At 47.2% G+C, this 27,707-nt stretch overlaps 1 non-coding gene and 1 pseudogene across 1 annotated transcript; both read right to left on the bottom strand.

Annotated features, from left to right (window-relative positions):
* Positions 1-27,707, bottom strand: part of LOC120688999 — a 143,611-nt pseudogene that overhangs the window by 62,437 nt on the left and 53,467 nt on the right.
* Positions 17,848-17,954, bottom strand: LOC120693671. Its single transcript, XR_005683127.1, has one exon. It is a non-coding gene; the product is annotated as a small nucleolar RNA R71 (small nucleolar RNA).

Below are 27,707 nucleotides of genomic sequence, written 5' to 3'. Positions count from 1 at the left end.
CATGGTTCTCTGACTCATATTTCTGTGGAACCAACATTGTATGACAAGGTCATCATGGCACAATTACATGACAAAAGTGTTGGTATCATCAAGCAGAAAGTAGTAGAAGGCGAAAATAAATACAAGTGTTTCCGTGTAGACCATAAAGGAATTTTGTGGTTCGAGGATCGCCTAGTTGTTCCCAAAAATCATGAGCTGCGGAAACAAATCCTAGACGAAGCACATCTCTCTAAATTTTCCATTCATCCGGGTAGCACCAAGATGTACCAAGATCTCAGACAAAATTTCTAGTGGACTCGCATGAAGAGAGAGATTGCCAAATATGTCGCAGAGTGTGACACATGTCAGAGAGTGAAAGCTAGTCACTTGAAAGTTGCTGGAACTCTCCAACCTCTGCCAATTCCGTCTTGGAAATGGGAAGATATCAGTATGGATTTCATCGTGGGCTTACCAAATACCTCTCAGCATCATGATTCCATTTGGGTCATTGTCGACAGGCTCACAAAGACCACTCATTTTATTCCAGTGCATACTGAATATCGAGCCAAGAAATATGCCGAAATTTATATCGATCGGATTGTTTGTCTACACGGTGTACCCAAAACGATTATCTCGGATCGTGGTCCTCAATTTGTGGCAAGGTTTTGGGAGAAACTCCAAGAGGCTCTCGGAACTAAATTAATTCGAAGCTCAGCTTACCATCCACAGACTGACGGACAGACCAAAAGGGTGAATCAAATTCTCAAGGATATGCTTCGAGCATGTGTCATCCATTATGACAAGAACTGGGACAAATGTTTGTCCTTGGCTGAGTTTTCTTATAACAACAGCTATCAGGCCAGTCTGAAGATGGCACCATTCGAGGCCTTGTATGGTCGACGGTGTCGAACTCCTTTGAGTTGGTCCCAGACTGGAGAACGTCAAGTATTTGGACCCGAATTAGTGGTCGAGGCTGAGGAAAAAGTGAAAATAGTACAATCAAATCTCCGAGCAGCCCAGTCTCGGCAAAAGAGTTATTTTGATAAAAGAAGGGATCCTTTAAAGTTCATGGTTGGTGACCATGTTTATTTACGGGTATCACCAACTCGAGGCGTTCAACGTTTCGGAGTCAAGGGTAAGCTAGCACCTCGCTATGTCGGGCCATATGAAATCATTGAAGAATGTGGAACCGTGGCTTATCGTTTGTGACTTCCTTCACGACTCGCAGCCATCCATAATGTTTTCCACATATCCCAACTCAAGAAATGTGTTCGAGTTCCTACTGAAATCATCGATCAACAGGAAATTTTAGTGGAGCCCGATCTCTCTTATACCGAATATCCACTCAGAATTCTGGATCAAAAAGAGAGAGGTACTCGTCGAAAGGTGGTAAAAATGTATAAAATTCAGTGGTCTCATCACACTGAAGAAGAAGCCACCTGGGAGACGGAAGATTATCTTAATCGACATTATCCGGGTTTTCTTAGCTCCACCTCAGGTATATCATTTTTCCCTACCTAAATTCAATCATCCAATCTCGGGGCGAGATTCTTTTTAAGGGGGGTAGGTTGTGACACCTCAGGTGTCAGTACACTTAAATACAGATCACTGTACCCCATTTAAACTTAAAAGAAAAATGTGGGAAATTAATTCAAAGAGGAGAGGTCAAATAAAAGTCAAAGTATACAAAAGAAATTAAAGAGAAAGAAAAAGGAGTGAAATGGTACTCAAATTTCAATTCAAAAATGTGCACAAAATTTTAGTTGGCTCATAAGAGGTACTTCAATTGATATGTGCTCAATTGAACTTCAGCCAAAAATCAATCAAAAAACTGAATAAAACCAAAGCCCTTTTGTGCAAGTTTGAAAATTTATAAATAGTTCAAAATGTGAGTTTCAAATGAAAATTTGCATAACACAAAAGTTGTAGATCTTGAAAAATTATGCAAAATTGGTATTCAACACTTTTTCATTTGAGCCTTCTAAGAAGGAGATATTTTTTAGTTTACCGAGAGGTCCCTGAATTTTTAGAAATCACAAAAAGGCCCTCACCTCCATCTCTGTTTCGCCTGCAGCCCGCCGTACGCCGCCAGTGGACCTCGTCCACGGCGCGTCCGCGGCCAAATGGACCCGGGGAACCCCTCCAGCGCTACCTGGCCTACCACTTGGCATCTCCCCAAGAGGACACGCGCCCCTGAGGCACTCCCGAGCTGCCACGCCTCCCCGCCATGCAGCTTGCCGCATGCTCGCTCCGCCCGCTCGCCGTCGAGTCGCCCCGGACCAAACCGACCTCCCCCAGACGCCACTCCCCTCACCCAGGTGCTCTCTGCCCTATAAGTAGCCCCAGAGCCCCACCGTCGCGCGACTTCCCTTTCTTCCTCCTCCTTCCGCCGTCCGCCATGGCCGGTGAGATCTAGCTCGCGCGGACTGGCCACCACAGCCTCGCATTGCTCCATCCATCCACCCCAGCAGCTTCTCCACCCTCCAGTTAAGCTCCACGCGTGCGGAATCGAACCTAGACGCACCCCCGTCGCCGTTCCCCTTCTGCGCCGCCGCCGGCGAGCTCGGGCTCACCGCGGACCGGCCAAGCCAGAGGGATACCGAGCACGACAGCTACCCCAAGAGCTTCCTCACGCTCTCACGGTGCTCGTGCATGCCACGTTCCTCTACCCCGAGCCCTCCTTCACCTACAACGCCAGTGACCCGAACATCTTCTCTGCCATTGACGCCGATGAGCTTGATTCCGTTCACCCTGCACTCGAACGCCGACCTGGGTAGGTGTTCCTCGATCTCCTCTCTCCCACGCGCCTCCCCGTTGCAGCCCCGGTAAGCCTTGCCTAGCAGAACACCACCGGCAAGATGCAACGGCGGAGAAGGCTGGCGAAGGACCCGGTTGTATTTTGTTTTTTTCGCTTGAGGGTGTGTCTGCAAGAATTCCAGTGTTTGTAAGTGAACTTCTAAAATACAGAACAAATCACAATAAAATTGTAAAAATGCAAACTCAACTGATTTGGAATCCTTATAATAAGATCTACAAGTTTTGTAACAGTCAAATCTGCAGAAACTCTACCAAATTTAATCTTGGAAAAATAATAAGAAAATCAACCTATGCATGTTCAGGAAGTTAGACTCAAACAAATGACCTTGATTTTTGAATATGTTATCACTGATGGAATATTAAGTTCATAGTAAAAATATGGCACCCAACCAAAACAGTTATCATGTTGGAACAATCAAGATTCACTAATCTATTGATGACTTTCATGAATTAATACTGGAAAACATATACATGAACTTGCTATGGAATTTTTTCTGCATGCATGTGTAACTTAAACCTTGTTAATACATAAATTTCAGATTTATTAGAGTTTATTTACTATATACCATGTTTAATGCTTGTTTAATCAACTTAATTCATCATATATAGTTTTTATGCTCAGAAAAATCTATATTTATTTATGCAGTCTCTTTTTGGTTCTGTGATCCTGCCTAAAAATTTTGAGATGCAGTTACTGAGTTTTGCTTTAGTTAAAAAGCATGCTTATCATCTCATGGTTAGAATTACCATTTTTGTTCTGAGTAAACTATGCCGTATCTCTGTAGATTTAATCTTATTTAATGGCTTGCTATCTTTGTTCTTTTTGTCACCTCTGCTGTATAAGTGAATAAAATCTGGAAAAATTTTAGTACTGAGTAGATACTTTGTAGATGCTCCCGTAAAATTTGTAGCACCAGAAACCATGTCAAATGTTCTGTGCAAAAAGGTGAAGCAACTAGAGTAATCTACTTACATGAATAGTTATGGTAATTGCTTTATGGTTATATGCTGAAATTTATAGCATAGATGCTAAAGTTTGGATCTGTGTTACTTTAATTTTCATCACTAGCTTACGAGTAGATTTGTTGTTATGAAATAGTGAAAACGTGCTATGTTGTCATATTGAAAATGAAAACCAAACCCCCACTCATTCATGAAGAAACATAGTTGTGTTCACTACTCCATAAATGACTGCCCATGAAATGAAATATTGAGCTCAGCATTGAATTAACTTTTGTTGAACTTCAACTTTATCGTGAAGGAAAGAAATCGTTATCCATGAGTAACTCATAATCTTGCATTGCATATAGAAACGGTTAATCTCGCGGACGGTGACTACGAACTGGTGCCCGCGGACTCTCGTGTTGATCAGGAGGTTAATTTGAACTGTGCTAACTTATCTCAAGGCCTGGGCCAAGCCCCAGAGGTTTTTCTGCCTGACAGTGCCCAAGAAGGTAAGCCCCGGAGCATAATCCCACTATTTTCTGAGTTATTATTCATGTATCTATTTATAATGTGTTGTAATAATTTTATTTCTGCATTTAAGTTTTCTAGGCATTGATCGAAAACCTTAGATGCATGATCCCTAGGTACCTATGTTTGATACCCGGATCTTTATATCGACTAGTTGCCATGCTAATTAGGTACGGTAGAAGTCGAGGGGTTTCCTGCCTCTCGCGAGCAAATAGGAATTTTACTGACTTTAATTCTTGCTGAAATATAAGGACAACGGGCGGGGTTGTGTAGTTGTGATACCCCGCTGGTGTAGTCAAAAATGGCTAAGGTCACGGTGTGTGGCTCATTTCGTTAAGCGTTTGAAAGTACTAGCCACATACCGAGAAATATGGTAATCGGTAAGCTTAAGTACCTGATTAGACTGGCGAGTAGAACGATCTCGCACCCTCCTAGTAGAAGTAGGGTTTATATTTTTGTAGCGACGTACGACTGCAGAGACGTCGGGCTCTGTAGTCGGGGAGGGTGTTCCGGATCCACGGACTGGAAAGAAAGGGGAAAAGTAGCGTGGGCGGGTGCGAAGTCGATCCCCATGTGTGTGGTCTAGGTTCCCCTGGCCAGGTTGAAATTCGATTCAGAATCGTCCGCCTCTCACGGCAAGAGATTGCTTAATGTTTTCGGTCACACAGAGTAACAAGTGGAATATGATGATGATAATACTGCTGTTTGATTAAATGGTTGCTCTACCATGTTTGTGTAGAGTTAGATGCAAACTTAGAACGGTTAATCTAACTAGAATATGGCTAAATAAAATCTGAAAATAAGGATCAACTCTTAGTGGCGTTTTTGGCAAAACAAACCCCACCAACCAAAGAGTCTTGCATGTCTAGTTATCGGACTATGTTATATCCGGTGACGGGTCAGTCTTGCTGAGTATTAGTATACTCAGCCTTGCTTGTGGCACTGTTTTTCAGGTACTAACTTCGAGGATCTGTTTGCGAGTCTCACTTGGCCGTGTACCTTGCCCTCGGGTTGGTCTGTTGAGTGGGATGGCCCTTCAGCTGGTGCTGACCACCCTCCCGCTGAGTGACGCTTTCGTACGGGCTTATCGATGCGTCACGTATTTCGCTAGTTATCTTTTAATGCTTCCGCTGAACAATGAGACTTGAATAATTTGAGTAGATGGAACTCTGTAGTACTTTACTATTCAGAATCTGGTTTGTAATAAATTTTCTTTCCGCTGCAATCACTCTGAGATGTTTGAAATGTTCTATGTTGTAATCTCTGGGCTCACCTTCGTGTGAGTGTTGTCTGCTGATCCTGGAATAGCGTGGCTTTTATCGAGGCTTCACTCGAGGAACTACCGGTGAGTGCCGATTTGGGTCAGAGTTGCTTAGCAACAAAGATCAGTGCACCCGGGCCCAGTAGTTTTGGGTGGTCCCGCCACAGGAGGCCCCTTATATAGTGCTTGAGGTCGGTTCCCGTCAACTCTTTACATGGAAACATCCCTAACCGATCTCTAGAGGATAAGATCAAGCTTCCCGCCAAAACTCAGCCTGTTTGGCTGACATAGGGGACCGGCCGAACCCTTGTTTCCACCTTTGGCCACTATCCTTCTCTGATACACCACCTTTCCGTGGGACGGTCCTGATCTCCTCTAGGCGTCGGTTCTTCAGGCGGTTTGATCAACCGACCTCGTCTTGGTACGGGTGGCCTCCTTGGGGCCGGGCGGCCTAGCTCTGGCAGTCTCTCGGTCCTCCGTTGCACCAACACGCTACTCTCTGGCCATGGATCAATCCTGGATCGGGTGGATGTTGCATGCTGGACCATGGCCTAGGTTGGCTTCTATTTGGATATGGGTCCAAGCCTTCCGGGTCGAAGTTGTGTACTTCTAGATTTATCCCATTGAAATGGCTTGGATTCTCCCTCTATGTGACTTTGGTAAAGTCTCATGCCAAGATTCCACCGAAAGTATGCCAGTTGGCCGGATTCGGGCCTTCCGGTCCAAACAGCGTCTGTTTTGGGTCAAATTTGGATATGTTGTTCCTGAAGTCAAATAAACACCAAAACTTGTGGAACTCATTAGTAATAATGGTTATGGCATGGTTAGGGCCTACATTTCATGAAATCAGGAGGAGCGTTGGTGGTGAAAACCATCATTATCGGCTGCCAACACAACCCCACAGCCAGACTTTGCTCGCCCCGAGCAATAAGGTCGAGAAAAGAGCGAAGACTAGTTTCATGAACTCAAACCAAGCATAAGATTTATTTCTTAGCTTTCTTTGCATACCTTGGATTCCAGGTGGCTAACATCTTCACTTCTGTCTATTGACCCTCAGAACTCGTCACAAAAATCAATGCAAGTCTTTCTTCTTGGAGTTTGGAGGGTTTTCAGATTTTTGAAATAAGGAAAACTCTAGATGCTCATGGTGTATGATTCTCTCAAGGCTAAACCTCTCTATTTTGTATGATAACAAAGGTATATGCTTATCTTTTTCCATTTATTTTGCAAGTTCAAACAAAGTGTCTCTAAGTAGCAATGCCATTCAAATACTCTGACCATGTGCATATGTAAATAGCGACACTTGTCCGTCATAATACTTTTGCTCTTATCATCTTCCCCTTTATCTTTTTTTTTGAACAAGGATTCATGAGTATGATGACTCACTTCACTTGTTTTCTTTTTTTTTAGGGGGATGATGAGCCTTTGTATGATTGACCATGACAGACAGTGAGTGATGTCGTGTACGTGTATGGTCAGAGTAAGAATTGTGCATAGCAAACTCGAGAGGCAATGAGTTTGAACGAGCTCAAAATGTACAAGATAGCTATGTGGAATCATAGAAACTACTCTCATGTATATATGTGGCATTGGTAGTAATTGAGCATAGGAGAGTTGCCATGATTTTTGTTTTCAAAGCAAATTCCTCCAAATCCTTGAATTAGAACAAGCATGACCTTGGTTCCAAGTATCAAAAGAGTCAATAAGCAAAAGATCTGATGATCCTACATAGTTAAGTTCCAAGGCATGTAAATACTTGCATTTAGAAATAAAACTCATGCATGTGTTGATTGTCATGAAATGATTTCACCTTTCTCTAAGTTCTTGTTCAAATTTTTAGTTTGTATTAAACCAGTCTCAATTTGAACTGATCTTTTAGAGAAATAAGCTAGAAGAGTTGCAAACCTGCAGCACGAGAAAGATCTCGGCGTTTCGCTGACAGTGGGGCCGGGCGGCCTAATCTTCCACCGTTTTGCAAACGGCCTGTTGCAATGTGTCCGTTGTGCTTCGTGTGTCACAATTCCGTTGGGTGTTGTAGCAGATTGCAGAATTGGTATGCCGGTCGGCCTAGATTTGGCCTCCCGGTCTTTTCTGAAGCGAAATGCCCTCAGCTTTTTCTGGTGCTCTCCATTGCTTGTGCATGCTATAGATTCATGGGTACTTTGCAGAATGTGAGAACAGGGGCACACAAGTGTGTCCCAACCACAAACATGACATGGGTGAAATTTTATTTTATTCAATTCAAAAATTTTCTAAAAACAAACTAAGGTGCTGGAGAAGGGAAACAAAATGAAGGAAACAAAACAGCACCAACTCCTAATCTACTTATTCTAACTTCCCTATCTAGATCTAGTCCCTCGGCTCGGGGGCTCGGTAAAGCTCCTTGTTCCCGGTAGCCTTTGCAAGGCGTTTGATCTTTGAACAAATGGCCTTGCGCAGCGTGTCTACCTTGTCATCTAGATCCATCCGGTCGATCTCGGACTCCGCTAACCGCTCATCCATATTGTTGAGCCGGAGTTTAAGAGCAGCGAGCTGCTCACCGAGTGCGGCGATGTCGTTCTTCTCCTCCTCCTCATCACTGTCCGTGTAGGCGTAGACATTCGGAGGACCCTGGATCGGTGGTGGTGATCTGAACCGTCGCACCTATCCTGGGTTGGAGTCAATCGACTGCCTCTCCTCCCGATCCAATGGCGGGCGCAGCTCCTTCCCACGGCCGACCTTCCGTCCAACCACACGAATGCGTGGCGGACACGGGCTGGCCGGAGAATACTCCGGAGACTTGGGCATCACCGCCTGGAGGGCAGCGACTTGCATCATGTGGCCGTCGGAAGATGATGGCACGAGACGCTTCCCGATGGCCTTCTGCGGGGAAAGAACCCCGATGGTCGGTTGTCTAGGAGTGCGCGCACCAATCCTCCCATTGCCCCTTGATGCAAGGCTTCTGGAGGGTGACGACGCGCGAGCTGGAGGTGACCGGTGCGAGGGGGAAGCCAAGCGGCCTCCCCTAGGCCGGCCGGCCTGGGATTGGCCCGCTGGCCTGGCGGCGATGCGAGGGTGTCGGCCATAGGGATTGGCTCGATGATCCGAAGGCTGTAGTATGAACTTTGGCTCTGGATCGATTTGATGGAGCAGAAGGGGTGGAGCTATCCGTGGCTGCCGATTGTGGAGTTCTGGGCGAGGATTGCGATGCCATGGACGTGATCTAAGCTCAAGAATTGGTGGCCGAGATCTGGGACTGCAGGAAGGGAGTGGAATGGCAAGGAGGGAGAAGCCTCCTGGCTTAAAACAACTCTGATCGGTGCAGCTCCTTCAGAAGTGGAATGTTCACCTGATGAGGAGCGTTGCCGTGCAATGGCTCTCCGGAATGAGTCCGGGGGAGGCCGGGCGGCCTGGGCAAGGCCGGGCGGCCCGGGCAGGGGTGGCCGGCCCCTCACTCTGAAGTCTGGGCCCCAGTCTTCTGGCAGAGGCTCTCTCATCACGCGTAGGACTCAATTCTTGGGGTGGTTTTCCTAGGGGTAGAAAGGGAAGAAAAGAATAGAATAGAGAAGGGTTCTATCCTATGTTAAGGCCAGTTTCGGGTCTGGCGAGGACCAAAGATGAGATTTTTCATATCTCGGAAAGCTCGAAGACGTCTACTTCCTCGAGTTTCGGTATTTCTTATTCTAGGAACACTTTTAGTCTTCAGCCATTGACCTTGAAGGTGTTCCTGTCATCATCTTGGAGGGTAACCGCGCCGTGATCGGCGGTGTCAAGCACTAAGTAAGGGCCTTCCCACTTCTAAGCTTACCATGACCAAACAATCGAATGCGGGAGTTAAAGAGGAGTACCTTATCCCCCGCCTTAAACTGCTTGATCTTGATTCGCTTATCGTGCCAACGTTTCGTACGCTCCTTGTATAACTTGGAGCTATGGTACACTTTTTCCCTCCACTCATCCAATTTAGCTAATTGGATCTGTCTCTTAATTCCAGCTGATTGGAGGTCCATATTCCACCTCTTGATTGCCCAATGGGACTTGAATTCTAGCTCAACTGGAACATGGCAGGTCTTGCCGTAAACCAGTTGGTAGGGAGTCATCCCTATCGGAGTCTTATAAGCTGTCCGATATGCCGAGAGTGCCTCAGGTAATTTGCTCTTCCATCCCTTCCCCATGGCATTTACGGTCTTTTGCAGAATGTTCTTGATTTGCTTATTAGATGTTTCTGCCTGACCACTTGTTTGAGGATGGTATGGAGTAGCAACCCGGTGGTCTACCCCAAGTTTGCTGAGGCACTTCTTGAAGGTTTTATCGTTGAAGTGTGAGCCTCCACAAATTGTGGAACTCTAAAGCGCGGGAATATTGTATCCTGAAACATTCTTTTGGAGCTCCTTGAGTCGGCCGCAACACAAGGAAGTGCTTCTACCCATTTGGACACGTAGTCCACAGCCACCAAGATGTATTCGCACTGCTCTGACATAGGGAAGGGACCCATGAAGTCAACTCCCCATATGTCGAAAATTTCCACTTGAAGGTTGCTCTTCAAGGGCATAGCATCTCGAGAATTGATATTCCTGTGCTTTTGACATCTTGGGCAACGCCAAACAAATTCTTTGGCGTCTCCATACATGTTTGGCTAGAAGAACCCACTCCGCCAAACTTTTGCATGGGTACGGAATGCTCCGTAGTGTCCTCCATAAGGCGAGGAGTGACAACTCTCAAGAATTCTCCGGGTCTCACAAAGTGGGACACAGCGACGAAGTAGACATCAGCATAGACCTTAAACAGATAGGGAATTAGCCTATTCTTGTCTTCTCCTGGAGGTATGTACCCGGTCAGCATAAAGTTCACTAGGTTAGCATACCACGGACTGGATGCAGTGACCTTCAGGAGAGTATCATCTCTCAGATAATCGTTGATCGGAAGATCCAATCCTTGTATTTGCATCTAGGAGAGATGATCAGCCACACAATTATCTGCTCCTTTCTTGTCCCTGATTTCAAGATCGAACTCTTGAAGGAGCAGAATCCAACAGATGAGTAATGGTTTAGCATCCTTCTTGGTGAGTAGGTACTTAAGTGCTGCGTGATCCGTGTACACTATCACTTTAGCACCAACCAAGTAGGACTTGAACTTGTCCATGGCAAAGACCATGGCCAAAAGTTCCTTCTGCGTTGTGGCATAGTTGAGCCAGGGGCCGGTCAGTGTCTTACTGGCATAAGATATGGCGTAGTGTTGCTTATCCTTGCACTGACCGAGCACTGCTCCGACGGCATAGTCACTAGCGTCGCACATAATCTCGAAAGGAAGGCTCCAATCGGGGGGTTATATGATGGGTGCGGTAATGAGTGCCTTCTTGAGGGTATAGAAGGCTAGGAGGCAATCGTCATCGAAGTTGAAAGGGGCATCCTTGGTAAGGAGGCTTGTCAAGGGTCGGGCTATACGGGAGAAATCCTTGATGTACCTCCAGTAAAACCAGCATGGCCTAGAAAACTTCTCATCCCTTTGACATTCGTCGGGGGTGGCAATTGCTCGATTACCTCTATCTTTGCCCGATCAACTTATATCCCTCTTTCGGACACTCTATGTCCAAGGACAATCCCCTCTTTGACCATGAAATGGCACTTTCCCCAATTAAGGACTAAGTGCGTATCTTCACATCTCTTGAGAGCTTTAATCAAATTTTCAAGGCATTCGTCAAAACTCTTTCCATAGACCGAGAAATCATCCATGAAGACTTCCATGATGTTCTCGATTAAGTCAGAGAAGATCGCCATCATACACCGCTGAAAAGAAGCAGGTGCGTTGCAGAGACCAAATGACATTCGCCGGTAGGCGAACGTGCCGTACGGGCAGTTGAAGGTAGTCTTATTCTAGTCATCAGGATGAATAGGGATCTGATGACAACCAGAATAGCCATCGAGGTAACAGAAATAGGAATGCTTGGCCAACCGTTCAAGCATTTCGTCGATGAAGGGTAGTGGGAAGTGATTGTAACACCCTAATTTAAATTTCAGCATTTATTAATAAATTAATTGGCTTTATTTAAATTTTCTAAGGTTTATTGTGTTTAGTTGGCATTTAATCTAATTTTTGTTCCTTAATTAATTAAAATTTATCATAGGTTTAAATTTTTTTGTTGCATTCATGCTGGTGCATACTTTTATTTGAGTGTGGTTTGAATTCAAATTCAAATTTGAATTCAAACTTTGTTTGGATTAGAAATAGAAAAGGAGAAATAGAAAGAAAACCCAAAACAAAAACTCAAAACCCAACCCGCAGCCCACCTCTCTCCCTCGTCCGGCCCAAACCCACACCTCCCCGGCCTGCCCAGCCGCGGCCCAGCGCGGCCACGCAGCAGCCCGCTCGGCCTGGCCCACCCGTCATCGATGAGACGCAGCTCCGGCCTCCAATTCCCTCGAGCAGGTGCGCTGGTCGGCTGTGGTCCCAGAGAAGCTGTCAGTGAGGTCAAAAGGCCAGCGGCGGGGCTGAATCGTGGCGAGAATTCCACTCACCGGCGATGGGTCTCCGGCGAAAATCAGGAAGATGGCGCGGTGCAAGGGTGGATGCGACGTTCTAGGGCTTGGTGAGGGTTGCTGGATGAGGGTGGGGCACCGGAGAGGGTCACGGCCACTTAAGAAGGGTCCGGAGATCTTGGAAACGCGTGCCCGTCGTGGACACGGGGATTGCGCCCGGATCCGTGCGCGCGGAGAAAACGGATCACGGCGTGGTTCTGCGGGATTCAGGCTCGGGCGGAGCTTCTAGAAGGGGGACGCGCACGGGAGACTGCACAGTGGGTCCTACGGGGCCGGCGGTCCACGGCGCAGCGGCGTCCGGGACGGAAACAAAATAGAGCAGGCGCGGCGTTTGCGGGCGGAGGAAGGGGACGGGTCCGACAGGCGGGCCCGGGCTGCAGTGAGGGGAAAGGCGAGGCGCGGCAGCGGGCGCTGACTGGTGGGGTCGGGCGCGCAGGGAGCCAGGAGAGGGAGCGGGCGATCGGGGGGCGCGGCGCAGGCTGACGGGTGGGCCAGGCCGAGCGGGCTGCTGCGTGGCTGCGCTGGGCCGCGGCTGGGCAGGCCGGGGAGGTGTGGGTTTGAGCCGGACGAGGGAGAGAGGTGGGCTGCGGGTTGGGTTTTGAGTTTTTGTTTTGGGTTTTCTTTCTATTTCTCCTTTTCTCTATGATAAATTTTAATTAATTAAGGAACAAAAATTAGATTAAATGCCAACTAAACACAATAAACCTTAGAAAATTTAAATAAAGCCAATTAATTTATTAATAAATGCTGAAATTTAAATTAGGGTGTTACAGTGATCTTTCCGGGTAGCTTTGTTAAGCATCCAGTAGTCGATGCACATTCACCAACCAATAACGGTCCTCTGAGGTGTGAGCACATTTCTCTTGTTCTGGACCACTGTCATGCCTCCCTTCTTCGGGACTACTTGAACTGGACTAACCCATTCACTATCTTACACAGGGTATATGATACCTGCGTGCAATAACTTCATAACCTCCTTCTTGACTACCTCCCTCATCGCATCATTAAGCCGTCGCTGGTGCTCTCTTGACGGCTTATGGTCCGGTTCCATAGGGATGCGATGGGTACACAGATTGGGGCTGATCCCCTTCAAGTCCTGCAGGGAGTACCCAATGACGGATCGGTACTTCTCCAGTACTGCAACGAGCCGCCGAGTATCACTCTCTGTCAGCTTGTCGCTGATGACGACTGGCGTGGCTCTGTTGTTGTGAAGAAAGGCGTACTTCAATCCAGGAGGTAGTGGCTTCAGCTCTGGGAGAGTAGGTTGCGGTGGCTCCTCTCCGTCCAGCTTACTCTGGCCATCCGGTTCTAGCTCCTGGGTGAAATGAGTGGCAATGTCATCGAGGGAGGGTTGAGTTAGCCCTTCCTGGATGGTGCACACAGCCTCTTCAAGCTGGTCTTGCTCTGGTCTAGCTTCCGCAATAGTGTTGTAGGAACGTACGAAGCTGACCGGGATAATTTCTCTGCAGACCTTAACCTCGAGCATGACTCGGTCTCTGTTGGGGTTGACGAGAGGCTCTATTGGCCTTCCGACTAAGAGGAACTCTACACCTTCAGGGATATCCAAGACGTGGAGGTCTAGGTAGACCTTGTTGGTTTCCCTCTTAAAGGGAACAACTCGGAGAATACCTTGACACTCCACGATCCGGCCGTCAATCCATTTCAGGTGCTTACGAGATAGGGTCAAGGGGTGCTCGGGTGAGATGTGGTCTGCCAGATCTCTGGACAGTAAGTTCACTCCGACCCTTGGGTCGTAAAAGGCCTATTGTGGCTGGCAGGCGTCCCTAATAGTGCAGAAGAGAAGTCTGGGATTACGGTAGCTCTGGATGATGCTACCGCATGATTTCGCTTCTTTTGTCCATTCCCGGCTCATAATCGCAAAAGGACCCTCGATTTGCGAGGTGGATTCAGGAATGAATGCCTCAGATCATGAGCAAATGCACTTATGTTCCTTCGGCATGTTTGAAACATGGCCGAGTTCAATGTACTCTTCCACTGAGAAGAGGTCAGGTATGAACATAGGCAATTCTTCAAGGAGTGGATCGTGATCTGAGGAGTTGGGTGGTTCGGTGATTTCCTCTGTGTGGTGGAGGTGGAGAGCAAGCAACGGAAAGGATGTGGAGTGGCTGTCTTCTAGGGGGCGGAACTTCTGGCTCAGGAGGTTCATCAAAGACATCGGTGTACGGAGTAGAGATAAGGACCTTCTCTAGGATGGTCCTAACTTCAGCCGCTGTCTTATACATGACCGATCCCTTGGAAGCGAGGTTTAAGAAACGCTCTCTTTCCGGGTTGAGGCCGTAGATGAAGTGTTGCATCATCATCTCCTCAGCAATTTTTTGAGGGGGACCAGAGGTCGCGAGATGCGTAAATCACGCCCACGCTGCCCCAAGTGATTCATTGTCTCCTTGCTCAAAAGTGAGCAGTTGGATGCGATCCGGGATCACTTTGGGTACAGGGAAAAAGAACAAACAAAACTCGTCCTTCACCTGAATCCAATCACCTCCAACTCTCACTACAGTCTGGTAGTACCAGGTTTTCGCTCTTTCCGTCAGAGAGAACGAAAATAGCTTCCACCGCAGGGTGTCCTGGTTCATTCCGGGTATGATGAGGAGGGAACAATTCTCCTCGAATTCTTGCAAGTGAGTGTTGGGGCATTCGTTTCTTCTACCAGAGAAGGTTGATGCACGAACCATGGCTACGAGATTGGGACGGATCTCGTAACCATCAGATAGGATGGGATGGCAGGATGGAGGCAGTTCCATATACTCGTGGTATGGAACTGCCAGATAACTAGTAGAAAACTCCATGTGGAAAGATGGATGTATGGATGGATAAGTGTACAACTGAAAAGCTCTAGTACTAGTGTTGCTACCGTTCCCCGGCAACGGCACCAGAAAGCTTGTTGGCACTCCTTAGTCTAACGAATTACTCCGCAAGCGCATAGAGGCCGACTGTAGCTTTCACCAGGTGAGTAAGCCTGGGATATCGAATCCAAGGAACGATAAGCGTCGATTAGTGGTCTGGAGCGTTTTAGCTAGACCCGCTAAGGAGCAGAGGTACGAGGGTAGAGGGCTTATCTCCAGATAGAATCCTAATTACTAAGATAACATGAAAAGCTACTGACTTCGGCGGCCTAAGCGAAGGGCTCATAAAGGGATGAGAAGGGGCCCAACATACTTTCGGCAATCCTACTGCTATAAAAGCACCCGAACGTGGTGGACTACTAGTGACGGACAATGCTGTCACCACTTGCCGCCTACCAGTGCAGTACCGTGGGGTGGAGCACAACCCGAGGTAACTACCAAGCCTAAGCACCACGCCTAAACTATCGAGTTACTAACTTCCGCCTCGCGCTAAGGCAAGAAGAAACCCCAAATGGATAGAACTTGCTATCCACGCAGACAAGGGATCCCACATATCAAAGAGAGCAACTAAGCAAGTAACTTAAGTAAAAAGTAAACTAGTGAGGAACTGAAGATAAGCGAGGAAAACTTACTCGATTATAAGATTCCCCCGAGGTGGGTACAAGATGGGGGATGGTTGAGAGAACTCGACTCCGCCCCTTTAGCCCGGATTCCGCCAAAGCGCTCACCTCACACTCTCCCTATTCTACTAAGGATGAAACTGAAATTATGAGGCACTCAAGCTCCCAAGGTGTGTGTTACAAGTGAGGTGAGGGGGTCCTATTTATAGTGTGCCAAGGTCGGTTCTTGATAGTTATTTCAGGTAGCGCCGGTTGTAAGCAACAGTGGAGGCGGTGCTTGATCTTCACATGAAAGCTGGACACAAGAGGCTGTAGAGTGGGGCTGGGCGGCCTGGCCTAGTCCGGCCGGCCTGGCCCTGCCTCCACGTGGCACCGCCTTTCTATGGGATGGTCCTGATCTCCTCTAGGTGTCGGCTTTTCAGGCGGTTTGATCAACCGACCTCGTATTGGGCCAGGCGGCCTCCTTGGGGCCGGGCGGCCTGCCTTTGGTGGCCTCTCAGTCATTCGTTGCATTGACACGCTATTGTCTGGCCATGGATCAATCCTGGATAGGGTGGATGTTGCATGCTTGACCATGGCCCAGGTTGGCTTCTCTCTTGGATATGGGTCCAAGCCTTCCGGGTCCAAGTTGCGTACTTCTAGATTTAGCCCATTGAAATGGCTTGGATTCCCCCTATATGTGACTTTGGTAAAGTCTCATGCCAAGATTCCACCGAAAAGTATGCCGGTCGGCCAGATTCTGGCCTTCCGGTCCAAACAGCGTCCGTTTTGGGTCAAATTTGGATATGTTGTACCAAAACTTATGGAACTCATTAGTAGTAATGGTTATGGCATGATTAGGGCCTACATTTCATGAAATCAGGCGGAGCGTTGGCGGTGAAAACCATCGTTATCGGCCGCCAACTTTCCGCAAGTATTTATCTTTCCAAGTACTAGTACTTGTCTGCAGGAGTAAGTTTTACCTCTAGTTCAGTTTAAGTTCTCTTTCTTGCTTGTCGGAGTTAGTCTTACGGGTTTTCTCGCCCGTACTAGTGTAACTCAAGTTAGTTCACTAGGTTGAGGGGGATTTCTCTTGAAGGCCTCAAGAGAAATCCTAGTACCGAGAGCAGACGTGGTGTCTGACTCAGTGCTAGCTAGAAAGTGTGTTCCACCCCACGGTACCGCAGTGGTAGGCGGCAAGTGGTGACAGTCTTATCCGTCTCTCGTAGTCCACCACATTCGGGTGTTTTCATAGTAGTAGGATTGCCAAAAGTATGTTGAGCCCCTTCTCACCCCTGTCTGTGCCCTTCGCTTAGGCCGCCGAAGTAAGCTCCTGGTTCCGACATCAAGATAGAAGCTTAAATTAGTTTTAGTGAGGCTAGCTCAGTAGTTTAGAAGTGTTTCAGGAGTCCTTTCTCGCTCGTTGTCCTCCCAGCTGCTACCTCTCTAAGGTATAGAATCTCCTGTGTGTCGCGCGGTCATAGCTTGGCCATTTACCTCATTAGTTATCTGGCTTACCCCTGCTGAATTAGTTGGTCAATAACTTCAGTAAAGGTTGTCACTACAATTTATGATACACTTTACCATAGTGCTTCCCTGAGGATCTCACGATACCCTAGAATACTCTAAGGTGAAGTGCTACACTAGTGAATTCTGTGCGCTTGTAGAATACTTATTCAGATTGAGCATAAGGGACACTAACAAGCATTTTTGGCGCCGTTGCCGGGGAAGCAATTGGCTAAAGTTATCATATAATTGAGTGAAAAACCTTACTGTTTTATCACCACTAGTTTTAGCGGGCTTACCATTACTCTCTCTCTCTCTCGTTTATTCGATGCAGAGCAGTGCATAACCGGTTTTGATCTACCATCCAACTTCGATCCGAATCCTCAGAGAATTGTGCGAATTATGAAACGCCGCATCGTCCCATCCTAGAAGAAACCCACTTGGAATCCTCGTTTGTCAGTCTCAGCACCACCCATGGCCAAGACTCTCAGGTAGTACTCGACCCCGTCCAGCAGCCACATCCCTACTGGACTGAACAATGACCAAGGCAATGATGGTTTTGAGCTCATTCGGGACTGGTGAACATGGTTCAAGCGAGTCCATTCTGTGGCAAGGCATCAGAGGATGCCAACGCTCACCTTCAAAACTTCTTTGAAGTGAGCAGTACCATTAACCCCATAGGTACCATGATGGATAATGTTCGTCTTCGATTGTTCCTGTTCTCCTTGCTAAGCAAGGCGAAGAGGTAGTTTTACACCAACAAAGCAGACTTCACCACATGGGAAGCTTGCTCCAATGCATTCCGGACGAAATATTTTCTGATGGGCAAAACCAACGCCCTCCGAGGTAAGATATCTAGATTTCAACAGCTCCCGGGTGAATCCATTCCGGAAGCTTGGGAGAGATTCTAGGAATACATCGCAGCATGCCCCCACCACGGCATGGAGGAATGGCTTATTATTCAGAGTTTCTTCAATGGCCAGAACACACCAGCTCAGAACTACATCGATGCAGCATTAGGTGGTTCCTTCCTTTCGCTCAGTGTCGTGGCAGCGAAAGCGCTGGTAGAGAAGATTACTTCCAACCAGAGTTGGAAAGGTGAAAGGCAGCAACAGCCCCGCAAGGGAATTCATAATATCGACAGCATCAATGTGCTCGCTGCCAAGATGGACCTTCTCATGAAGAGACTGGAGTCTCCATACCAGGAGGCTAACCAAGTTATGGATTCTCGCATAACATGTGAGACTTGTGGAGAAACTGGGCACACGGGCAATTCTTGCCCGATCACTTAGGAGGAAGCTCACTTCGCCGGAGCGAACAACTCCAACAACTCTGGTTTCCGTCCTCAGCAGGGATGGAATTCCAAACCCAACATCCCCTTCGGCCAGCAGCAAGGTATGAACTTTAATAACAATTTTCAGCCCACGTAAACAAATTAATGATAACATTAGTAAGAAATTCCTTGCTAATGATAAAATTTTGGAATCTTTGGCCGGGCAACTAGAGGGTATAAATTCAGTTATTAAAAATCAGTTGAGCTTCAATAAAATGATAGAAACTCAGGTCTCTCAACTAGCCTCGTCTTGTCCTAACAATAACTTGGGAAAACTTCCTGGGCAACCGGAAGTTCCTTCCAAGGAAACTGTTAGTGCGATGAGTACGCGGATAGGTAAGTCCACGCAAGAACCACCATACCCTAAAGATGCAGGATCTCGGCGGAAAGCCGTACCCGTCAGCAATACCTCTGCTGCAGACGAAGATCAAGAGGAGGTAGAAGAGTCCAACACAACTGCTGCCCAGGAGAAAACCGTGGAACCGCCTAGAACTTCACGGGAGTTTCATGACACTACTGCCTTACCGTTTCCGGAACGGATAAGGAAGCCGGTGGCCAACGAAAAAATTCGGCAAGTTCGTCGAGGTAATACGGAAGTTGTATGTCAATATACCGCTTCTTGACTCTATGCAGGTCCCAACCTACGCCTGGTAACAAGAGGAGCTGCCCACCACCGAGGTCGTGCAACTCACAGAGGAGTGTAGCGCAGCTATACTCGATCCCCTCCTGGAGAAGAAGAAAGATCCAGGATGCCCCACAATCACATGTTCAATCAGGAGTCAACATTTCTCACACGCTCTTTGCGATCTGGGAGCAAGTGTCAGCGTCATGCCTAAGGTAGTTTATGATAAACTAAGTTATCATGAGCTTGCCCCTACTGCCATGTGCTTGCAGCTAGCAGACCAAACAGTCTGTTACCCCGCGGGAATTACAGAGAACGTTCTCGTTAAAACCCGGAACTTCTTTATTCCCGTTGATTTCGTCGTCCTCGACATGGAAGCCGACGCCAAGACGCCCCTCATTTTGGGAAGGCCGTTCTTGAGTACTGCAAACGCCCATATTGATGTTGGAGCCGGAGAGATTCAGCTAAATATCAATGGGCAGACAAAGAGATTTGCCTTTCGACCGAAGGTTGAACAGTGTTCCCAGGTCAAGACATTCAACCGAAAGAAGTCCGAGAAAGAGCAGGAGAAGCCATCAACACCCACAATCGATATCCTTGCCAAGCTCTTGGAACGACTGAGAATCGACAGGGAAATCAGAGTGCATAACTACAGGAACGCAAGACGACGAATCCTTCGTAGAGAATTTGAGGAATCGGAGGCGAAAGCGATCAAAACGAAACCTGCCACCAAGAAGGAATGGCGGAGAAAAGTGTCCTCGTCTGGAACTCCATCTGGCGATGACAATAGAACCCGAGGTATGGAGAGTCCCGCTCCGGACTCAAAACCCGAGCTATCACCATGAGAACCATGGTACGTATCCATTCTTGCATTTGCATATAGGATAGTTTAAATTTTTCTTGCATAATCTTTCTTTTCAAAAAAGGGTGGCCTAGTGCAAGCGGTAGTGCTTGCCGCTTGTGAACCGAGAGGTCACAGGTTCGAGCGGTGGCCTCTACACGTTGCATGGTGTGTGGGAAAGACCTCCCGCTAATAACCTCCCCCATACCCCGCACAGTGCGGGAGCCTACGGCACTGGGTACGTCCTTTTTTAATCTTTCTTTTCAAAGTCATGGCATGTTTACAATTCCAAACCAAAATTTAAATTTCTGTTTTGCATCAAATATTTTTGCATTGAAAAAAAAATCAGCCAAAGTTTAGGCCGGCCAGCCCCACCTAGGCCGGCCGGCCCCACTCTCTTTCCTTTGGTCAGGGGGCAGCAGGAATGCGATGCTCAGAGTGTGCATGAAGCAAAGCAAAAGGGGAGATAAGGAAAGGAGTGGTGCAGGGGCGAGTGGCCGTGATGATGGCCGGCCTACCTGCCCACCTCCACGAAAGCAGCATCATCAGCAACCAGAGCACTCCCACCAGTAGGTCTACGAGCTAGGCAACGATGCCGCCCGGCACTGCACAGGTCGTCCGGCCTACCCCCTGCGCACCTCAATAAAAGCCGCTGCGTCGTCGTCGTTCGTCGCACTGTCGCTCAGAGTACGCAGGTTACTCTCCCGAGCACACTTTCTCTCTTCCTCTCTCTGAGTTTTCTTGCTTAATGAAGCTTTCAGAAGTTAATTAAGCCAAGTAACTCAAGTGATAGACCCACAAAAATAGTAGTAGTGCTGAGATTAGCCCAGTACTAATCCAATAAAATTAGTTGTAACCCTCTCCTAAATGAAAATTACAAAAATATGTCCCGTTGAATAAACAAACTCTAAACGAAGAACGATTGTGGTGGATTAATCCCCACAAGAACGACTAACCACTGACCCCTCCGATTATTTTCCATGCATATTCTCTATACTAATCTTTTGCAGGAGTTATGTCGCTTTGGGAGAATATCAATGGCAAGGTGAAGAAGCTTGGCTCGTCATCCCGATCCCAGAGCTCGCGAGCATCATCAGGCTCCCGGGATGACATGTCGGTGGACTCTGTTCGCTGACCGTCATGATCCTAGGAGGAAGAGGAGGAAGCCCCCGCCTCTCCAGCAGTCCCGAGGCCCCGTCTCAAAATCAGAGTTCTGATGTCAGTCGATCAGATCGTAATCTGGACTGATTATGAGCGGGATGCCCTCGAGCTGTTGAAGAAGCAGTCATACGGCCACGCCAAGCGGTTCGATATAGAATTCCTCATGATGATGGGACTCCGCCAGGACATGAACCGCGCATTCACGGCTGTGGGATGGTTGCTCTTCGCCGACATCACCGAACCAAGTTCGCACCTTCTCACCATGGAATTCTTGTCTACGCTACATGTCGAAACTGTTGGAAAAGAAACTAAAATCCACTTCCGCTTTTTCGATGAGATCTTTGAAATGTTACCCAGAGATTTTAGTAATGCACTAGTAAGAAATGCATATTAGAAACTAATGCATTAACAGATGATCTTGAATATGACCGTAGTGCTTGGTGGAATGAAATCTCAGATGAACCAGTAAGTAGTAAAAACAGCATAGTCTCCATCCATAACCCAACTCTGAGAGTTCTAGCCAAGTATCTGGCTATGGTAGTCTTTTCCCGAGCAGACCTCAGGCTGTGTAGTTCCTCGGAGCTCATGTGCCTGTATGCAATGGCAAAGAAGATTCGCTACTCACCTATCATGGGCATGGTCGCACATTGGCAGAAAATGATCACGTGCAAATCTCCCATCGACATAACCTCACTGGTCACCCGCATTGTGTGGTATGTCAGTGTATTGGAGATTGCACAAATCACTTATCTGCCCGCGACGGATAAGTACCAAACCTTCATTGGTTTGGACCACTTTGTTCACGCGCACATGATGCGTGAAGGTCCCGGGAACTCAGTTTTCATGTGCTATCTAGGGTACGAGGAGTTCGAGCTGCCATGCCCGAAACTCTCACTCTACTCCGTGAAACGTCTGACCCTCCAAATGGAAAAGAAGGAGCCAGCACACCACAACACAGCTGGTCCTATGACACATGGCAGAACTCAGCATGACGCACAGTTGGCCGAGGGTGGCACATCACGACAGGCAGGAGTTTCCCGTCAGGCAGGCACATCCCACCAGGTAGGAACTTCTCGCCAGCCAGGAGCTTCACGGCAGGCCCGTGCTTCTCAGGAAGCCAGACCATCACATGCTGCAACCTCGCTAGATGCCTCAGCTCAGCCTCACCCAGACACCACTCACATGAGCTTCGAGGAGGCCTACGGGTTTTACACCCAGGGTGGCCAGACCTCGTACCAGCCTGAGGGTAGCACAAGGTATGGGCACGACCAGGGGTTTTACTATCCCTCGGGTATGGGGACCTCCCATGGCCCACAGGTTGGCCCATCTACATCAGCACGCTTTGAGTACGACAACCCGCTCACACGTGAGCTATCAGGCATCACTGCCCGAATGGGCGCCTTAGAGCTACGTCAGGAGGAGTTGGGACACAGCCTCAATCACAACACCAGTCTCACACAAGAGAGTTGGGGGATGTTATCCTCCTTGTCCTATGATTGGCACCATGGTGCGTACTACCCCCCGCCACATCCAGACCAGTAGCCCCGAGCTTCGTTGAAGCTTGGGGGGGGAGATCGTCAGTATCCAGGTAAGTCGTCATACCCGCTCGTTCAGCTCAGTTAAAAAAAAGAGAGAATTGCCATGCTTAGAATAAATGTGTGGAAATCCGTGCAAACTCTTATCTTGGAAATGATGAATAGTTACACTGTTTGAGCTTTGCATGTGCCCCATTTATAGCTTTTTACTCATCTAGTACCATAGCTAGTTGGCACATAATAGACACAATTTAAAATCTGTTTGTGTGGGAGCATTAAACATGATTTCTAAGTCTAAGTTGTTGTGGGATTTGAGATGGCCTACATTGGAATTAAAACTGTTTACCTCAGTAAAGGAAATTCGCAGAGTAATATTAAAATATGATGAAAGGTTGCCCTACTGGTTTACATGTCCCATCCAGAGCCATAATGATATTTCATACATGAGCTTTGTCGAATGGTGAGTTCTCTTGAGAAAAGGTACTTGTCATCTGCCGGTCTTTCTCCTTTGCGTACCCATTTCTTTGCTAGCCTCAAAATGTCTGGTAAGACAATTACCTATTCCAGGTATTGTCATCCACTTTCACCCAGACAGTTCCACCACAACTTCAGCCCAAAATATCCACTGTGTGCTTATCCACTTCAAAAAGGCTAAAAAATTCTTGAAAAAGCTCCCTCTAAAAATACTAAATTCAGAAAGGACATGGAGTTATCTTCTTTGAAAAAAAAGAGAGAAGTGCCCAAGATCCTTAGCAAAAATAGTTCCAAAAGAGGAGATTCAATAAAATGGCCCAAAAATGTTTCCAAAAGTGTGAGTCCATTTCTCCCTCTCCCCTGGACATTTGTGATTCCATAAGATCGGAATTTGATCAAGTACCTACCTCTTGCGAACCACTCTTCGGCTCGGCAACACAGGTAATCAAGGTATGTCACTCTTCCTACCCATAACTCCAAATATCAGCCTTAGATTAGGAAGAAGTTGGTCAAGTTTCGACATTGGTGAGGATCATACACCTTGAGCGATTGAGAGTACCTTCAGAGAACCTTAATCATATGCATACTTAAGAAATATTCCGAGAATGAACCTGAACAGGGAAGATAGAAAAATATTCCGGTGAAGGTTGTTGAGTCCCCCAACCGCTCAAGACAAGGGATGAAATGTGAAATAAGCCCCATCATCCAGAACATATAGGTATGAGCCAACTTACTCAAAGTACATAAGGATAGAGTAATATGCTGTGCATAGGGTACCTGCAGAGGGCAAACATCGACACAACTCATGATCCACCGAGCCTTAGTATTAAGCTTTGCTCGAGAACGAGCAAAAGTTTAAGCTTGGGGGGGGGGAGGGAGTGTTGATGGCCATTATCTCACATTTTGAACGTCAACTTCTCGGAAATAAATGGAGTTTTGCACCATGTTCCATGCATATTTTATTTGATTCTAATAAGTTCCACAAGTTTTGGATGAGTTGTGCTTGCAGGAATTCACTGTCCAAAGATGGTCCAAATCAGAGAAAATACTGGCCGCCCGGCACATTTCGTGCCGACCGGCCTGACACCTCCACATATATGGGTCCAATACTTTTACTGGAGCAATGTGACATGTTCATAAGGTTCCAGAACAAGGCGAACATCTCATATCCTATCAGTGGACTCGGAAGGCACAAGGTTCAACCCACAGACCCACATGTCAGTGCCAAGATAGTCAAATGGGGAAACCACCCATCCCAGAGGCAATGTGGAGTGTTGATCTACAACGTCGGCGAAACGGAGGGCTGAGAGGCTCCGGAAGCAGGCCGCCCGGCCTCCTCCGGGCTGCCCGGCCTAAGGAATCAGCATCCGAGGAATATACCCGAAGAACCGACGTCCAGGAAGGATCAGAGGCCGTCCATGGAAGGTCGGTGGCCAGGTGGCACAATCCTAGGCCGGCCAGCCTAGGATGTTCTGCCCGGCCCCACCTTGCAGCCTCTCGGCTCCCGGCTTCGCGTGGAAATTAAGCACCGCCTCTACAGTTGCGTACACCGGGTGCTACCTGAATTAATGGCCTTCTACCGACCTTGGAAGCCTATAAATAGCACTCTCCCCCTCACTTGTAAACACACACTCAAAGGAGCAATTCTCTCTTCTCAAGTCTAGAGTAGGTTAGTAGTTGGGAGTTAGAGTCGAGTCGAGCTTGTCTCGGGGATCCGGAGTCATCATCGGAGCTCGGTATAAGCTCTTGTATCTTTTCCTTTGACTATTTTTAATATAAGTTATCTTCTTTATTTACCTGAGTTAGCTTTACTTTCCGCAAGTATTTATCTTTCCAAGTACTAGTACTTGTCTGCGGGAGTAAGTTTTACCTCTAGTTCAGTTTAAGTTCCCTTTCTTGCTTGTTGGAGTTAGTCTTATGGGTTTTCTCGCCCTTACTAGTGTAACTCAAGTTAGTTCACTAGGTTGAGGGGGATTTCTCTTGAAGGCCTCAAGAGAAATCCTAGTACCGGGAGCAGACGTGGTGTTTGACTCAGTGCTAACTAGAAAGTGTGTTCCACCCCATGGTACTGCTGTGGTAGGTGGCAAGTGGTGACAGCCTTGTCCGTCCCTTGTAGTCCACCACGTTCGGGTGTTTTCATAGCAGTAGGATTGCCAAATGTATGGTGGGCCCCTTCTCACCCCCTGTCTATGCCCTTTGCTTAGGCCGCCGAAGTAAGCTCCTGGTTCCGACATCAAGATATAAGCATAGATTAGTTCTAGTGAGGCTAGCTCAGTAGTTTAGAAGTGTTTCAGGAGTCCTTTCTCACTCGTTGTCCTCCCAGCTACTACCTCTCTAAGGTATAGAATCTCCTGTGTGTCGCGCGGTCATAGCTTGGCCATTTACCTCATTATTTATCTGGCTTACCCCTGCTGAATTAGTTGGTCGATAACTTCAGTAAAGGTTGTCACTACAATTTACGATATACTTTAGCATAGTGCTTTCCTGAGGATCACACGATACCCTGGAATACTCTAAGGTGAAGTGCTACACCCGTGAATTCTGTGCACTTGCAGAATACCTATTCAGATTGAGCATAGGAGACATCAACAAGCATTTCTGGCGCAAGGCCATTTGTTCAAAGATCAAACGCCTTGAAAAGGCTACTGGGAACGAGGAGCTTAACCGAGCCCCCGACCCGAGGGACTAGATCTAGATAGGGAAGTTAGAATAAGTAGATTAGGAGAAGGTGCTATTTTGTTTCGTTCATTTTGTTTCCCTTCTCCAGCACCTTAGTTTGTTTTTAGAAATTTTTTGAATTGAATAAAATAAAATTTCCCCCATGTCATGTTTGTGGTTGGGACACACTTGTGTGCCAACAACACCCCTGTTCTCACATTCTGCAAAGTACCCATGAATCTACAGCACACACAAGGAATGGAGAGCATCAAAAAAAGCAGAGGGCATTTCGCTTCAGAAATGACCGGGAGGCCAAATCTAGGCCGACCGGCATACCAATTCTGCGATCTACTACAACACCCAACGGAATTGTGACACACGCAGCACAACGGACACATTGCAACAGGCCGTTTGCAAAATGGTGGAAGATTATGCTGCCAGGCTTAAGTTTAGGCCGCCCGGCCCCACTGTCAGCGAAACACCGAGACCTTTCTCGTGCTGCAGGTTTGCAACTCCTCTAGCTTACTTCTCTAAAAGACCAGTTCAAATTGTGCCTGGTTTAATACAAACTAAAAGTTTGAACAAGAACTTAGAGAAAGGTGAAATCATTTCATGACAATCAACACATGCATGAGTTTTATTCCTAAATGCAAGTATTTACATGCCTTTGGAACTTAACTATGTAGGATCATCAGTCTTTTGCTTATTGACTCTTTTGATACTTGGAACCAAGGTCATGCTTGTTCTAATTCAAGGATTTGGACGAATTTGTTTTGAAAACAAAAATCATGGCAACTCTCCTATGCTCAATCACTACCAATGCCACATATATACATGAGAGTAGTTTCTATGATTCCACATAGCTATCTTGTACATTTTGAGCTCATTCAAACCCATTGCCTCTCGAGTTTGCTATGCACATTTCTTACTCTGACCATACACGTACACGACATCACTCACTGTCTGTCACAGTCAATCATACAAATGCTCATCATCCCCCTGAAACAAAAAGAGAACAAGTGAAGTGAGTCATCATACTCATGAATCCTTGTTCAAAAAAAATAGAGGGGAAGATGATAAGAGCGAAAGTATAATGACAGACAAGTGTTGCTGTTTACATATGCACATGGTCAGAGTATTTGAATGGCATTGCTACTTAGAGACACTTTGTTTGAACTTGCAAAATAAATGGAAAAAGATAAGCATATACCTTTGTTATCATACAAAATAGAGGGGTTTAGCCTTGAGAGAATCAGACACCATGAGCACCTAGAGTTTGCCTTATTTTGTAAATCTGAAAACCCTCCAAACTCCAAGAAGAAAGACTTGCATTGATTTTTGTGACGAGTTCTAAGGGTCAATAGACAGAAGTGAAGATGTTAGCCACCTAGAATCCAAGGTATGCAAAGAAAGCTAAGAAATAACTCTTATGCATGGTTTGAGTTCATGAAACCAGTCTTCGCTCTTTTCTCGACCTTATTGCTCGGGGCGAGAAAAGCCTGGCTGTGGGGGTGTGTTGGTGGCTGATAACGATGGTTTTCACCGCCAACGCTCTGCCTGATTTCATGAAATGTAGCCCCTAACCATTCCATAACCATTACTACTAATGAGTTCCACAAGTTTTGGTGTTTATTTGACTTTAGGAACAACATATCCAAATTTGACCCAAAACGGACGCTGTTTGGACCGGAAGGCCCGAATCCGGCCGACCGGCATACTTTCAGTGGAATCATGGCATGAGACTTTACCAAAGTCACATAGAGGGAGAATCCAAGCCATTTCAATGGGCTAAATCCAGAAGTGCACAACTTGGACCCGGAAGGCTTGGACCCATATCCAAAAGAGAAGCCAACCTGGGCCATGGTCAAGCATGCAACATCCACCCTACCCAGGATTGATCCATGGCTAGAGAGTAGCGTGTCGGTGCAACAGAGGACTGAGAGGCTGCTAGAGGCAGGCCGCCCGGCCCAAGACGAGGTCGCTTGATCAAACCATTTGAAGAACCGACGCCTAGAGGAGATTAGGACCATCCCACAGAAAGGCGGTGCCACGTGGAGGCAGGGCCAGGCCGG

Source organism: Panicum virgatum, chromosome 9N (genome assembly GCF_016808335.1).
Source record: "Panicum virgatum strain AP13 chromosome 9N, P.virgatum_v5, whole genome shotgun sequence".
NCBI classification, from domain to species: domain Eukaryota; kingdom Viridiplantae; phylum Streptophyta; class Magnoliopsida; order Poales; family Poaceae; genus Panicum; species Panicum virgatum.
The sequence above is the reverse complement of the archived record's forward strand: the minus strand, read 5'-3'. Positions and strand labels throughout refer to the sequence as shown.